General features: G+C 38.7%; 1 long non-coding RNA gene and 1 pseudogene across 2 annotated transcripts; one reads left to right on the plus strand and one right to left on the minus strand.

The window, feature by feature from the left end:
- The first annotated feature begins 16 nt into the window (after window positions 1–16).
- Window positions 17–13,765, plus strand: LOC146458833 (testis-expressed protein 10-like; annotated as a pseudogene). Its single transcript, XR_014858112.1, has 14 exons — window positions 17–199; window positions 1,239–2,608; window positions 3,039–3,180; window positions 5,026–5,207; window positions 6,787–6,964; window positions 7,510–7,595; window positions 8,644–8,719; window positions 9,247–9,283; window positions 10,103–10,186; window positions 10,842–10,922; window positions 11,549–11,607; window positions 11,919–12,172; window positions 12,953–13,077; window positions 13,442–13,765. The product of XR_014858112.1 is annotated as a testis-expressed protein 10-like (transcript).
- Window positions 6,787–8,604, minus strand: LOC146458834 (uncharacterized). The gene is made up of 2 exons (XR_014858113.1): window positions 7,482–8,604; window positions 6,787–6,968 (listed from the first exon to the last, which is right to left on the minus strand). It is a non-coding gene; the product is annotated as an uncharacterized LOC146458834 (long non-coding RNA).
- Window positions 13,766–14,130: the final 365 nt, after the last annotated feature.

The raw sequence follows: 14,130 nt of genomic DNA on the forward strand, positions 1-14,130 counted from the left end.
ATTTTCTTTGTACAAAATGGGAAAAAACAAAAGAAAGAGGAAACTCAAGGAGCAGGACTTTAAGAAAGTGAAATTAAAAGCTGGAAAGAAATTACAACCTGCTCAGAATGCGACGGAGACTTCGTTCAAATCCAGAGCGATCTGAACTCAGTTGAATAAAGACTTGGAGCCTACCAATCAAAGAAACCAAACTCTTAAGGTAACAAAAGCAGCTAAGCTGAAAGGATATGTAAAGGGCTAGGGCTATGTTGTGTTATATGATTTTTATCTGCGAAAGCTCTCGGAATCTGTGCAAATTAAGTTTTATTTATTCAATGTAAACCTATATGCAGAAGCCGTGGGGCTTTCCAAATTTTGACCGCGCCCCTCCCCACAAGGGAGGGGGGGGGGGTATAGAATTTTTTCTTCAAACGAGCTGCCAAAAGTTGGACCATCCAGATTCATTTGTCAAAGGCGCCACCAAAAATTCAACCCCTCTGATTGTTTTCTTCAAAGGGACTCACTGTTGACAAAAATTTGAATTGAGGTATCAGATTCCTACCATCCTTAGGGTGGTGTGGATAAGAAATAGAATGTTCCCATGTTCACCGGCATAATGCAGATTAGTTTTAATTATATCATTAAATTTGAAAGTTCATACAGCATGAAGCTTTATACATGTCATTCCCCAATCAACTTGTATTGTATAATGCAATATTTCTGCACCTATTTTCATTACTTTGTAAGATTTTTTACGAGAAAGATAGAAAGATATAAGGTGGAAAGATAAAATCAATTTAATCGAAGGCCAAATGGTAAAATTCAAGACTGTGTTCAAGGTGGTGACACAGGCATTTTTTCTGTGACCAAAAGACTTTCTTTGCTCTTGTAAACGACATCAAGACTGTGGGACAGCTTCACACACAAAAATGAGACAGCGAGTCCTCAGAAATTTGACTAAAATTTTGACCATGTAATGACCTTACTTTTAATTCATTTGATTATAACTTATAAGTCAAATATAAGCTTCCCCCACCCCAGAATGACTATGTTTTGCAACTATACTTACAGGTTCCTGTAATCTTGACATGATTTATGCAACCCAGTTAGGTGCCTAAGGGCCTAAGTCGACGCACTATAATCTTTGATTACTACTAGTTTTCCTTTATTTTGTATAATATGCACAATATGCATATCTTTCTGAAGTAGCCAATAACTTGCATCTAATACTGAACACGCTGATTATCTGTCATATATAGGATTTACTTGCTCAACTTGGCCATTACAGTGTGACAACGAGACAGGAGGCACTTGTTGGCCTGAAAGTTCTCTTCCAATGCCATCAGAATCTACTGCAAGAAAACTTAGGAATTGTTAGCAAGAAGGTTGCTGAGAAAATGACGGACAGTGAGCCATCAGTGAGCCAGTCACTTCTTTTGTTTCGTTGCTTTATTTTCCCAATGGTACCCCAACAAAGGATGGCTCCATTTTTGTCACTGATTATAGCTCATTTGAATTGTGCCATGACACACATTTATGATGATATTCAGCATGATTCTCTGGCCTTTCTCGAACTGTGTCTCCGTTACTTTCCAAATTTAATGGTGATGAGTTCCTCTCAGTTGATTCAAAACTTTGTAGGTATGATTTCACGTCAGAGCACTCTACATGTGAAGAAGTCAACAGGATTACAACTTAAAGTAGGAAAAAAACTTTTAGTGAACCCAAAAGGAAAGCTTTCTTCTCTCAGATCACATTTAAAAGCTCTTCAGCAGATGCTGGCATTTTTGAAAGCTCTGGAATCTTCATCAAAACCTTGGCAAGAAGAAGGCACTTTCCCTTCAGTGAGCAAATATGTTGTATCAGTTACCAAACCCATCATCAAGTTTAACAAGCTCCAACCAACACAAGTTCAGGTGTTGCAACAGTCAGTTGATGAACCAAAATTAATGCCCTTCATCAGCTTAAACAGCTCATCATCAGCAAGCACAGACAATGAGTCTAACATTTTTACTGATGAGAAAAAAGTGAAGGACTTTGCAGAGGTTATTGTGCCATTATTACTAGAATGCTGGATTGAGTGTAACCCTGCGCAAATGATGACTGGTCTTCCTGATGATGTCAAGTCATCTTCAGCCACTGATGTGATGCTTACCATAGCAGAAATTCTCAGTCATCTTCAAAGCAGCACAGAGAAACCAAAAGAATTGTAGTTTCTCTGAACAAAGCCCCGAGTTAAAGTGCTTACAAGAAATACACTTGAAAGATTTCAACCAACACTTCATGAGTTACTTTCCATTTACAGCAAGTCATGTTCCATCTGTTAAAAAAGGGAAACGAAAACTTGGAAAATCCCCTCATCATTCTGAAGAAGAGAAAAATGGTTCTTCTGTGTTAGCACTGAACCTAAGAATCTGTGAAATTATGCTCCAGTTTGTAAGAAATGATGAGACTTTCCCAAAGAATTTTGGCCCTTCATTTCAGTCACTGGAAGAGTTTGTTGTTGAATCTTTGGGGCTAAAGGCCAAAGGTGGAACCAAGGCTCAGTTGTTGCAGACAGAACATGTGGAGAGTTTAGTCACATTCGCATACAGGATTATTGTCCATCAATGCTCTTGGGGACAACAAGGTACAAGATAGTGCATTAATATTATTAAAAGTACTGGTAATTACGCGGTTCATAGAGGATATGCTGTTACTGTCAAAAGGTTTCTAAAGTGAAATAATAATAATTGAATAGAGCCAAACCCTGCCAAACCCAGCTTTATGGACACCCACTGCTTACTGTAGACAACACTAGATGGCTCCTACAACCATAGATCGATGAAAAAAAACATCCCATGAAAAACATTGTACCTTAGTTTGTGACCACTTCACGTCATCTCACTTACGATTTGAATTGGGTAAGATACAACATATTTTCTCTTGTATAAACAACCCCAACTCAGGTTGAGAATTGGATAAATGACATGCAGTAGTTAAAGGTGATAAATTATCTTTCATAAGTGAATACTTAAGATATTTATTAAATATCTATCTTTTTCCTTCCTTTTTCTTAGCACAAAGCCCTGGTATGATAAAGGAACTGCTGAATGCAGCATTTAATTTGTACCAGTCAAGTCACACAATGTCTGGGACCAAGGGGGTGCTGATGTTGTTTTTTGCCGATCTTGTTTTAGCTGCAGATCCTAATGTTTCAAGGTAAGTAACACGTAAATGTTTTTATTAATTACCCCCACCTACCTGTAGGTGTATCGTAAACTGCCACTTATAAGCCCTGCAGCTGGGCTCATACAACTTTGTAAGAGATTGTGGGGGGGGGGGGGGGGGGGGCTTATATCTAAGGGGGCTTATAACTGGGATTAAAAAAGACCGTTTCGAAATGAGCTATAGCAGTGTTGATTGAACTTTTACATTTACTGGTTTTTAATTAAGCTTTAAAATGTCAATATTTGCAACAAAATTAAAACTAACTATGGAACAAAACTAGCACGGGGCTTATAATCAGATGTATTTTTTAGTTTACAGGTAGATGGGCCTATAACAGGAAGGCCTTTAATACATGCAAGCGGCAGTTTAGGGTATGTGTGAAGGGGTTAACTTAGGCCTAACCTGCGAGCAAGCTCTCTGGCTCCTTCTTACCTCCCCCCACCCCCTTCCCCAAGAGCTTGCTCGCAGGCTATAAAAGACCTTACCCATATGAGGAGGTACAAAATTTAACTGTTTAACGCCTTTACAGCATCTGTTAGATATTTTGCTCAACCGTTTAACGGCTCAAGAACAGATTGCGCAACCGTTAAAATGCTTTTGCAATCCGTTAGGCATTGCTTATTTTCCGTTAGAACGTTAGAACAAAACGTTAAAACACTTTGGAAGCCGTTAACCATCCGTTAGCTATCCGTCCATTTTTACCCGTTTAACGGATAAGCGTTAAAGTATGTTTTCTTGTGCAAGGTCACAAATAGTAAAGGTCTCATCCACACTTAGAGAGGTACACCTCTGCTTTTATGGAAGAGGAAAAAGTCTCAATTACCAATAATAAAGAGGTTAACATGCAGTGGACATCTAGGAGATAAAATGCCCCATCCCCAACACAATGCCATAAGGTCCCACTATTATATGGGGGTTAAAAGTGCCATCCACATTTAGAGCATTAAACTTCTGCCTGTTTAGAAGTACATGTAGCTAATATTAATAGTGGACATCTTGGGGACAAATGCCCCATCCGCAATACAAGATCATCCCAATCAAACCTCTGCTTGTCTATAAGTCCCAGATACTTGAAGGGGCTATCAGTGGACATCAGTTCTGATAAATGCCTCACCCACAATAGTAGATCATAAGGTCCCACCATTATATGGTACGTGTAAAGGCCTCACACTCTTAGGGAATTAAAGCCACCCCATATTGAATATGTAAGGTTCCCAGCTACTTGGACAATGACCCTAACTGGATGAAGTCAGTAAAGTTTCCACCAATAAGTAGTGGATATGTGCCCCAAGATTCAGACCCCACCGCCGGTACCCCACCAAGGTACACACCGTATGGGAGAGGTAAAGGTTCCAGGATGTACTAAAAGTCCCAGGGAGATGAGCAGATGAAGATTCCACCCACATGTCTGGAGTAATTAAGGCCCAAGTCACTTAAACTCATAACTTAAAAAAGAGCAAGGCTGATTTCACAGTCAGGGAAGTATATTTTCCAATATTTCAAAAGGCACAGCCTATCTTTTTTAGAGTATGTTTGAGACTGACCCTGTCTCAAGAGACGTTACGATTTTTTTGCCTTTCGAAATATTGGAAAAATAATATACTTCCCTGACTGTGAAATCAGCCTTGCTCTTTTTTAGATTATTTGTTCTACAAGTTTTCGCTGATTACATGTAGATCCTTTATTACAGGATTCGATCATTGTTTTTATTTTGTCATGGCGGTCCTTGCAAACACAGTTAATTACTGGTTTTTGCTAAACTCATTATACCACATGTAGGAGTATAAGGTAAGGTATTGTAAACTGCATTGACTTTGATATGTTCTTCCATAATAGACATGAAGTGGTGCATGGATTAGTAGAGAGGTGGTTACAAGGTTTGCCAAGTTTGCTGGTGCAGTTGAAAGACAACAACCCTGGCATGACTGAACTTGTTCTTGGCATCTTGAAGAAAGCTGTGATTCAAAGTGCTCTGAACCCAGATGGAAACTTTGCTTCTCACTTGGTCACATTTTTCTGTAAGTACCTTGAAATATTGTGAGCTAGAACCTTGAAGTTAATGGGAAAAAATAATATACAAACTGCAAGTGGGTTAATATTTAATAATTGATAATAATTGTCAATAATTAATTCTTAGTTAATAATTGATAATTATCAATTAATAATAGTTGTTGGTTAAATTCCATCATAAGTGAATACTTTGCCTATACCAGCTTAGCCTGAGTATCAGGCCTTCCTAAGGGGAGGGGAGAAGGGGAGAGGGAGGGGGAGGGGAAGGGGGAGAAGAGGAAAGGAAGGCCTGACACAAAACCTTTCAGAAGTTTGTGTCGAACGTCCGAATTTTGGACGTTGGCGCTGATTGGACGAAACACAAAAGGTTACGTCACACCGCCGGAAACAAAAATTATCATGATAGACTAAACAATGCAACTGTCGCATGTTTTGTATTTTGATATCAAAGGTCATTTCTGTCATTTCTGGGTTACGAGTGCTGCGTTTGTCGCCTGTTGAGCAACCGTCGTTCTTATACCCGTTGAGGCACTTTATTTGGGTTTGGTACGTTTGGCTTGTTTCAGTGCGTCCGGTGACAGTACAGCCCCTCTAGTTACGATTTGAACTGTTTTTAAAATAATCTTTATCCGGCCGCCTATTTGTTTTCGTAGCTGAGATCTTGTGTTTCTTATCACGGCTATTTGTCTTTTGATTAGTTACGGCTGCGTTTTTGTCATCACTTCTTGCCGTTCTGAACTGTGAGATTTGTATTTTCCTCCTGTAATGAAGCTGTATTTAGTCACGAATTCTGTTCAGTGGTGCTCAACAGAAAATATTTTGTTTGGAGAGACTTTTGCAATGGAGCTGTCTGTGTAACTTCAATTCATATCTCTCACAGCGGTCATCGCTGACATGACAGTTGCATGACCGGAAGTTACTTGGATTGGCTACTATTTACGGCGAAGCGTCCTGCCCATCGAGGGGGCGGAATACTCGTCTCAATGCTTTTGTGTCAGGCTTTTCTTCCCTTTTCCCCTTCCTCTCTTCCCCCTCCCCCCCCCCCCCCTAAAAGCCTGATACTCAGGCTAATACCAGCTATCATGTAGGAAAAAGTTAGTTGAATGTGCATTTTGATTTTTTGAGGAATTAGTGCTAATTAAAATAGACAAGAAATTAGCTTATTACTAATTTTCTTTGAAACTTAAGTGACCAAGACAAAATTGGAACTGATGCTTGACATAATTTATTTTCTTTACATTTTTTAGTGTTCCATTTCAGTTGTTTCAGTTTTTAGCAAATATTTATACTTAAGGTTAATTCTTTGTATTGAATCATTTTGTTCAGAAAAGAAAGAAAGAACCAAGTTTGTAAATGATAACCAGTCTCTGTGCCAAACAGTCAGCAATGTCAACTTCAAAACAAAATAGTTGTTTACAATAAATTGAAATATTTATAATAATTTATAGTTTCGCTTAAAACCCTCCAATTGCTGATCTTTCTACAACTTTCCACCCAATTTACATGAGCAAAAGCTTGACATTTTGAGTCTTTGCTTTGAGAGGTTCAATATTATTACTAATAAAACATTTTATTAATTCTTTCTAGCCAACAGCAATGGCCCCTTTAGGAGTCTGAGTGAAGCTACTCAGAGATCAGCGATAGAGCTGCTGTTTCGCCTTCCATCAATGGATGATAATTTGTTGCAAGTCATAGTGAGCTGTTGTCAAGATAGTCAAGTTAATGGATCTGTTGTTCAGTACATCCTCCAAGTTCTCCATTACAGGTTGCTATTGTTAGTAATAAAAAGCCAAATATTACAATGAAACTGTGAAGAAGAGACTAGCCCCTACAAAAATAAGTCCGTGACCAAACGTCCTTCTGATAACATGCCAAATTAATGTACATGTATGCCCATGGACTATAAGGGTGCATGTACAGCTGTAGGTTATTTTGAGCTGTTTAAGGCTGTGTGAGCACAGCGCTTGGATCATTTTATTCTGTTGTAAGTTGTCCAACCATTTCAGAAATTCAAAATTCCCATTAGTGAGAACCCCTTTTCCCAAAAAACCACTCTCCAAAGAAGCTTGAGTGTCCTTTGAATGAGTGACTTAGCCCTGAGCTTGTGTTCACAAGGAGAGAGGTCAAGTGCTCATGCTATCTCCCTTCAGCTAACAAGTTTCAGCAATGACCACTAACATTACCACGATAAAGCTTAAAAATATGTGTTCATACATGTATGTACCCAAACATGTATGGGGAGGGCTATCGTTTAGGCTATTGTACTAAATAATGATGATAACCTTTCATGTTGAACTGTTTCCTTTGTAGGTCGCCATGTTACCAAGGATTTTTGTCTCTCCCAGCAGCATTTTCTCTTCCATTGTACCTTAGTGCTTTATACAGCATACAGTGTAGCAATAGGTAAGATCATTCTAAAGTTGACAGTCAACTTGCGAACAAAGTAGTGATACTCTAAGTCTCTTATGCTAGGTATCCCATCCAGTCAGAACTAGTGATACTCTTAGTCACTTGGCTTGCCAGTTGGGTCCTTTTGCTCACTTGCCAAGAGTCCATTTGTTTTATAATGGTAATTGAACTAAGTGGAGTGCAATTTTGTCTGAAATCATATGCATGATTTCAAAATCTAACAAGTGCACAGCTTAAGTTTGATTTCAAATCACAAGTATGATTCAAGACCAAAATCGCGCAACACAAAGTTCAATTACTACTTTATTACACCCATTTTGAAATCACACAATTTTTTTTTATATTAATATTCATTTTCTTTCTTTATTCATTCATTGATTCATTTCCATTTTGATGGGCTTAAAAAAGGATGCGATTTACAGCAAAAAATAGTGCGATTCATAGCCGGTAAATACATTTATTGCACTGTTTAGGGCCAATCAGAATGCAAGGATCACCAGTGATTTCAAAATAGGTGTAACAAATTGTGTTTCTGTCAGCATCTCGTCCTAACGGTTGTTCCAGAGGTGTGCACATATTGGGGGCACTCCTTTGACAGAGAGGCAGTCGACTTGACAGAAAGGACAGAAAGCTAGGGCTGGCCTTTTGTATGGGGACAGGTTCTCTGATATGTATAAAGGTTATCTTGAGTTCACCCTGCCAGCTAAGTTACAGGTTGTGCAATGCGTTAGCCATGCATTACTTTGTAGTTGATTTCATCATTTTTAATTTTCTATTTAGGTTCCCATTTTAGACACATCCTTTTGTTTGGGGGTTTGATGGGAAAAGAGCTTTATTTCTTTGTTTTCATTTTCACTCTTACTACTCGGAAATAAATCTCTCTACATGCTCAACAAAATGGTGTGTTTGTGTTTTTGTATCGTGGTTGCCAGTAGATATTTCAGGGCATTTGTAAATTTATGCAAATTTTGTGTTTGCGAATTTCACATCTTTCTTTTTCTTTTCCGTTTTCCCTCTTGGATAACAATATTGCAGGATTTTCTAGACACGAGTTGACTGAGTATCAGGATGCGGTGAAACAGGAGAAGACATATCAGTTTACTGAGTTCAAGTATGTTTTAAATACAGTAATAGCCCACGTATAAGAACCTGAATTTTCCAATTTAGCCTAAATAGGTTCTTATATAAATGGTACTTAAAGCAAATTTAGGCTACCAAGGTTCTTAAAATAGGTTCTTATATTTCCATATGAATTTCATGTGAACATACTATATATATTATAAATATCATCTCGTAATACAGGATAATGGCAAACACAATACACCTACAACATGGTACTTAAGCTTGAAAGAAAAAAAAGTTATGTCAAGTTACTTTTAAATAGATGATGATCTTAATTCAGCAGTTTCTACCTACACACTTTCACAGTAACCCCACTGATAAGAGCCTAACTTAAAATTTTAGCCTAAATAGATTCTTATGTGGAGGGGGCTTAAAATGAAAATTTTAGCCTAACAGGTTCTTAAAACCCAGATTCTTATACGCGGGCTATTACTGTATCTCATTTTGCTTAACTACTTACATTGAAACAGAAACAAAGGATATTGAAATAGTCTTTCTTTTGTTCCTTGTTGATAGGAAATGCAGTTTTATCATCCTGGAAGAAACCACACAGGTAAAAATAAAAAGTATTTATAACAGCATATTTAGTTGGCAAAGTGTTACTATAAGTTGTTGTTGTTTGAATTGGATGAAGTTTTGTTTGTCTTTTTTTCTTTCCAATTTATTCTGGTCAGTATCTAGAGAGAGCCCAGCTTTGTTCCTAAGCAGTCTCTCTTACGTTGTTGATTTGCAATGTTGCAAGCACCATATATCATTATTACTATATAGAAGAAAGATTCTCGCAGTTATCTACACAGCCAGACTGTAGCGAAAAAAACCTGACAAAAGTTAGGAGATCACTACACCGGCATCGTAGAGGTCATGGGTTCAAATCCCATTCAAGCCTGAATTTTTTTCAGGTTTTTTCGTAACAGTCTGGTTGCGTAGATAACTAATCTTTCATCCTTATACATGCTTCATAATCATAATTTCTGTCCATTCAAAGCCTAAAGCAGGGACTGTTTGATTGTATGTAGTGAGTGCTATTTGGTGATGTCACTATGTGGACATAGAATCCAGACGTAAAAGAGAAGGAATAGCTTAGTGACCAGGCTGGAGAGAGCTTTACTTTAAAATATCTTAAAACTGTAACTTATGTATCTGAAGACATGTACATAGCCTGTATCACGGTTCCAAACGAAAGATGGTATGCAAAGAATAAAGCACTCAACTGTGAGTGAAAAAAACTGTTGAGAGTACAACACTAACAGTATTTCTGCTGCGCATACTGCCATGATCTTCACTCCCTACAAACTTAGAGCCTGGAAATAACTTTCAATGTCATAAAAATGAAAGAATTTAATTTTCTGTGTTTCGTTTTGTTTATGTATAGGTTGAGCAAAGTGCAACCGAGTTTTCTACACGACAACAAGTTGGTACACTCAAGTTTTGGGACGACCATCAAAAGAAATTGCAGGTTTTCGTATACTGCATTTAGGTAAGGCTTAAGAGCAAGACGCGGGTAAATTGAAAACGCGAGCTTCTTTGGTGAACTTGAGAAAAACGCTATTCTAAACTGCACAATGCAAAACCTTTAACGCAACTATCACAACGCTAGAGTTTAAATACAGTCATTGCAAAGCTTGAGAACTAATTCGACTTGAGACACAAATGAACAGGTACAAGGTTTACAAAACCAAGCTGATTAAATCTTTATACGATCAGGCATTACAGAGCAACTCATCGATTCAACGTCACATTCATTGCAGCTAAAACAAAATTTACACTACACCAAGATGACTTTATGTCCGTTTCTTTTCTTTAGGCAAATGTTGAGAGTTTTCCGAACATTTTAGTGAGCGTTTTCTCCCAGAACAACAAGAAAATCAAGAAAATATTGCATTGTTCGTGGACGAAACTTTCCATGCCGAGCGAACGGGCAACGGGTAATCCCGAGCGGGCAAGATAGTTCCATTTTGCCCGCTCGGGTAGCCAACCACAGCACAGGATTTGACTCATCTTGCCCGCTTACGGAGGCAGCAATATAATAAACAGCGAATAACCGATACTGCACACTGAAGTGTCTAAAATTATATGTATTTCATAGTAAAATGTGAATTAATCTCTATTAGGCAGTTTGCCAGTGCTACGGGCAAAGTAGCCAGTCCAAGCTTCTCCTGCAGTACATGGGTTCAGCGTTGGAAACGTTTCTGGTGAGATCCCTGCAATAAAAATACTTTAAAAAATGAATAAATAAATGAATATTTAGTCAGTAAAACTAACTAATCATGAAATCACTTCATCTGTTACATGTTATATAGCTAATCTTACTGGAACAGTGAAAGCTGTAGCCTGCGAAGGCAGACATATTTCTGGCTGGCTCTTCTCGCTTCTCTTTTTCGACGGAGAGAAGCGACAGCTGGAAGTACGTCTGCGTTCGCAGGCTATGAAAGCTGAAGAAGCAAACAAAAATAAATAAATAATAATAATAATAAAAGGCTTAAGAAAATAGTTCTGAAATGGTGTGGCTTTTGCAAAAACAGGAGTCTAATGCATTTCATGGGTTTCGTTTGCCAGGGTCCTTAGGGACATATGTTTAAAAATCTTGGACAAGCACTTCATTCTCTTTTACACTAGAGACCTCCTCCATCCTCCTCACCTCCCATCCCCCTCCCCCTCCTCACCCCCTGGATATTCGGTTGAGATATTACGCAAACCGGCCTACAAGGGTTGATGTTTTTGCAAAGATTTACACTTTTGCCTTTTGACTGTAAACGTATCTGCATTTGAAAATAGCTCGTTGTTTTCAAGACCCGTTCAGTTACATTTTCTTTCACAGGAAGACTTCAAAGTTCTACCTTTGCCTGCAGTGCATAGCCTTTTGTGCATAGTAAACTGGTAAGTGTCAAAGATTGCTGTTTACAAACCCTCTGTTTTCTCATAAGATCGTCGAGCGCGGTGCAGGAAAAATTGAAACCGCGGAAGTGAAGATGACTATGGAAAGCTGAGCAGATCATACAGTAATTTCGATGTAATGTAAAAATGGGACTCAGTTAGCGTGGTCGCAGGTTAGGCACGCAATTAACAATTGCTGAGCATTTGATGATCGATCGCAGCGATCATATGGACACTAATTACTTGACTACCAAGCCCTTACTTTGAATGTTAGTTGTTACTGTTTTTGTTGTTGTTGTTGTTGTTGTTTACAGCTTGTTGGAATTAGCTTCAGCCTCGGAATCTACAGCCAGCAGTCACCGTTTATCAGCTCAAGTACACTCAAACCTCGCCAAACTGTCGCTAGTTTGTTTAAAACACTGTACAACTCTTGAATCGCACGTCGAAGATTTAGCCAGTGATGCTTTGGATGTAAAGAGGCACTTGTCTGACACAGTTGTAGAGTTGCTTCTCGCCTCGCCGGCAATCGTCACGGATATGCTATCGCTTTTGTTAAACATTCTTTCAGGTAAAACAGTCCTTGCAGCAAATCGCCGTTTACTTGCGGGTAAATGTTTTTTGTGGGGACTAATAGCATAAGAATAATTTGTATAAGCGCCATTAACCATCAGGTCCCAGTTATTCAAGAGCGGATAAGCGTATCCAATAAAATGTATAGTTGAAGTGCATTTTATTTTATTATATAGACAGAAGTGTTTTACTGGAAAATATACCACTCGTGAATTCATACAAAGGTACATCCGGGACCCCAGTGACGTATTTTCCATAGTCTCACTAGTGAGGATATTGATGACGCCATTTCCCGCTTCTTCACGGTTGTTTGTGCAAACAGTCGGTGAAATATGGAAAACGATAGATTTGTCTATATAATAAAAAGGAAATTACACGGTGGCTTGAAGGTATGAATTTTATTTTCTCGTGTTAAAAACCATATTTCACTCAATCGCTGCGCTCGTTCGTAAAATATTGTTTTTACCACTCGGAAATATAATTCATATCTTCGCGCCCCCGTGTAATATCCTGTTTATATCCGCTGAAATTTCGACTTCTCATCTGGATAATAAAGTTTTCCGCTGGTGGAAAGTTAGGGCGTTTGTCTTGAAATCCGGAAGGTCATGGATTCGTAGGCTCCGGTTTTGAGAACTCGGATTGCCTTTTTACCGAGTATGTTTGCGTCACGGACTGAAAAAGTACATCCATCGTTTATTCACCAGGCTTAAGACAAAACATGACATTTCTTTCACATGAATAAACTATATTATAAGCCATCTTTACTTTCTTGTTGTAGACAACTCACTGGAGTCTTTAAGGCAGGACTGTGCCGTTATACTCACCAAGGTTTTCAGTTGTCGAGTGAGAATGATTCTGCTTCAGTCGCCAGACGTTGTGCGGCTTGTTGTGTCTCGCATCTTGGTAAGTTAGTCACAGCAACAAAATTCTCGATGAACTGGGTTTTTTTCAGCTACTTGGGACATAACAAAAAATCCATGTTGGCCTGTGACAACAGGCTTTTTTTATCACAGCCATGGCCACTGCTTCAATTGCTGGTCAATACTAAGCTATTTGCATTTTTCTCGAACTTCATAACCTCCAGCCTCCATGTTACCAAAATGCACAAAATTTCAGCCAATCAAAATGGACTTTACTTTTACATTGTCCAATCGCAGTAAACCTCGTGGCCGCGCGTCAGACAATGGCGGCAAATTCTGAGTGTGTTGCAATTTACGAAACAGCAACTTTTCTGTGACTGAATATTAATTCTATTTTCATTTTTCAGTGCCCAGAGGATCCGTTATCTTGTCAGAAGCAATGTTTCGCTGATCTTCAATATCAGTTTTCCTTGTTTAAAGTTGAAGCCGGGATAAGTTGATAACCATCACATGTCACGTGGTCAAGGGATTTGGTTGAATCTAATCACTTGATTTTCCATTTAGGAAATACACGACTACTTTCGACCTCGCAGACGTCATGTTTATTGTAAAATGGGCAAACGTTTGGCCTGAATTCGATGTAAGAACCTTAACAGGTTATGTAAAACAGAGAAACAAAAAGGTTAAAACAAAGCAGAGAATGAGAACAAATAAAATAAATGAGAATTTCAGTAGCTTCCACAGAATGGCTCTTTCATCCGCTGTTTCCAGGTGGAATTGGAATTTGGGAATGTTGGTTTAGTAGAGGGAGGGAAAACGGTGTACCCGGTGAAAAACTTCTCGGAGTAAGGACAAGAACCAACAACAAACTAACTCCTCATATGGCGTGAACACCGGGAATAGAACCCGGGCCACAGTGGTGGCAGGCAGGGCGGACAGATGTCTATCTATCTACCCTGGTGGGAGGTGAGTGCTCCCCGCTCCCCAAACAAATAACTACAAAACAAAACAGAGAAAAACCTGTGAGAATCGCACACCAAACCCAAACGTTTGACCACACCAAATCCTCCTACTCTATTATACTTGTACCTCAGGA

Source organism: Pavona decussata, unplaced genomic scaffold, assembly GCF_977016875.1.
Source record: "Pavona decussata unplaced genomic scaffold, jaPavDecu1.1 SCAFFOLD_227, whole genome shotgun sequence".
In the NCBI taxonomy this organism is placed as follows: domain Eukaryota; kingdom Metazoa; phylum Cnidaria; class Anthozoa; order Scleractinia; family Agariciidae; genus Pavona; species Pavona decussata.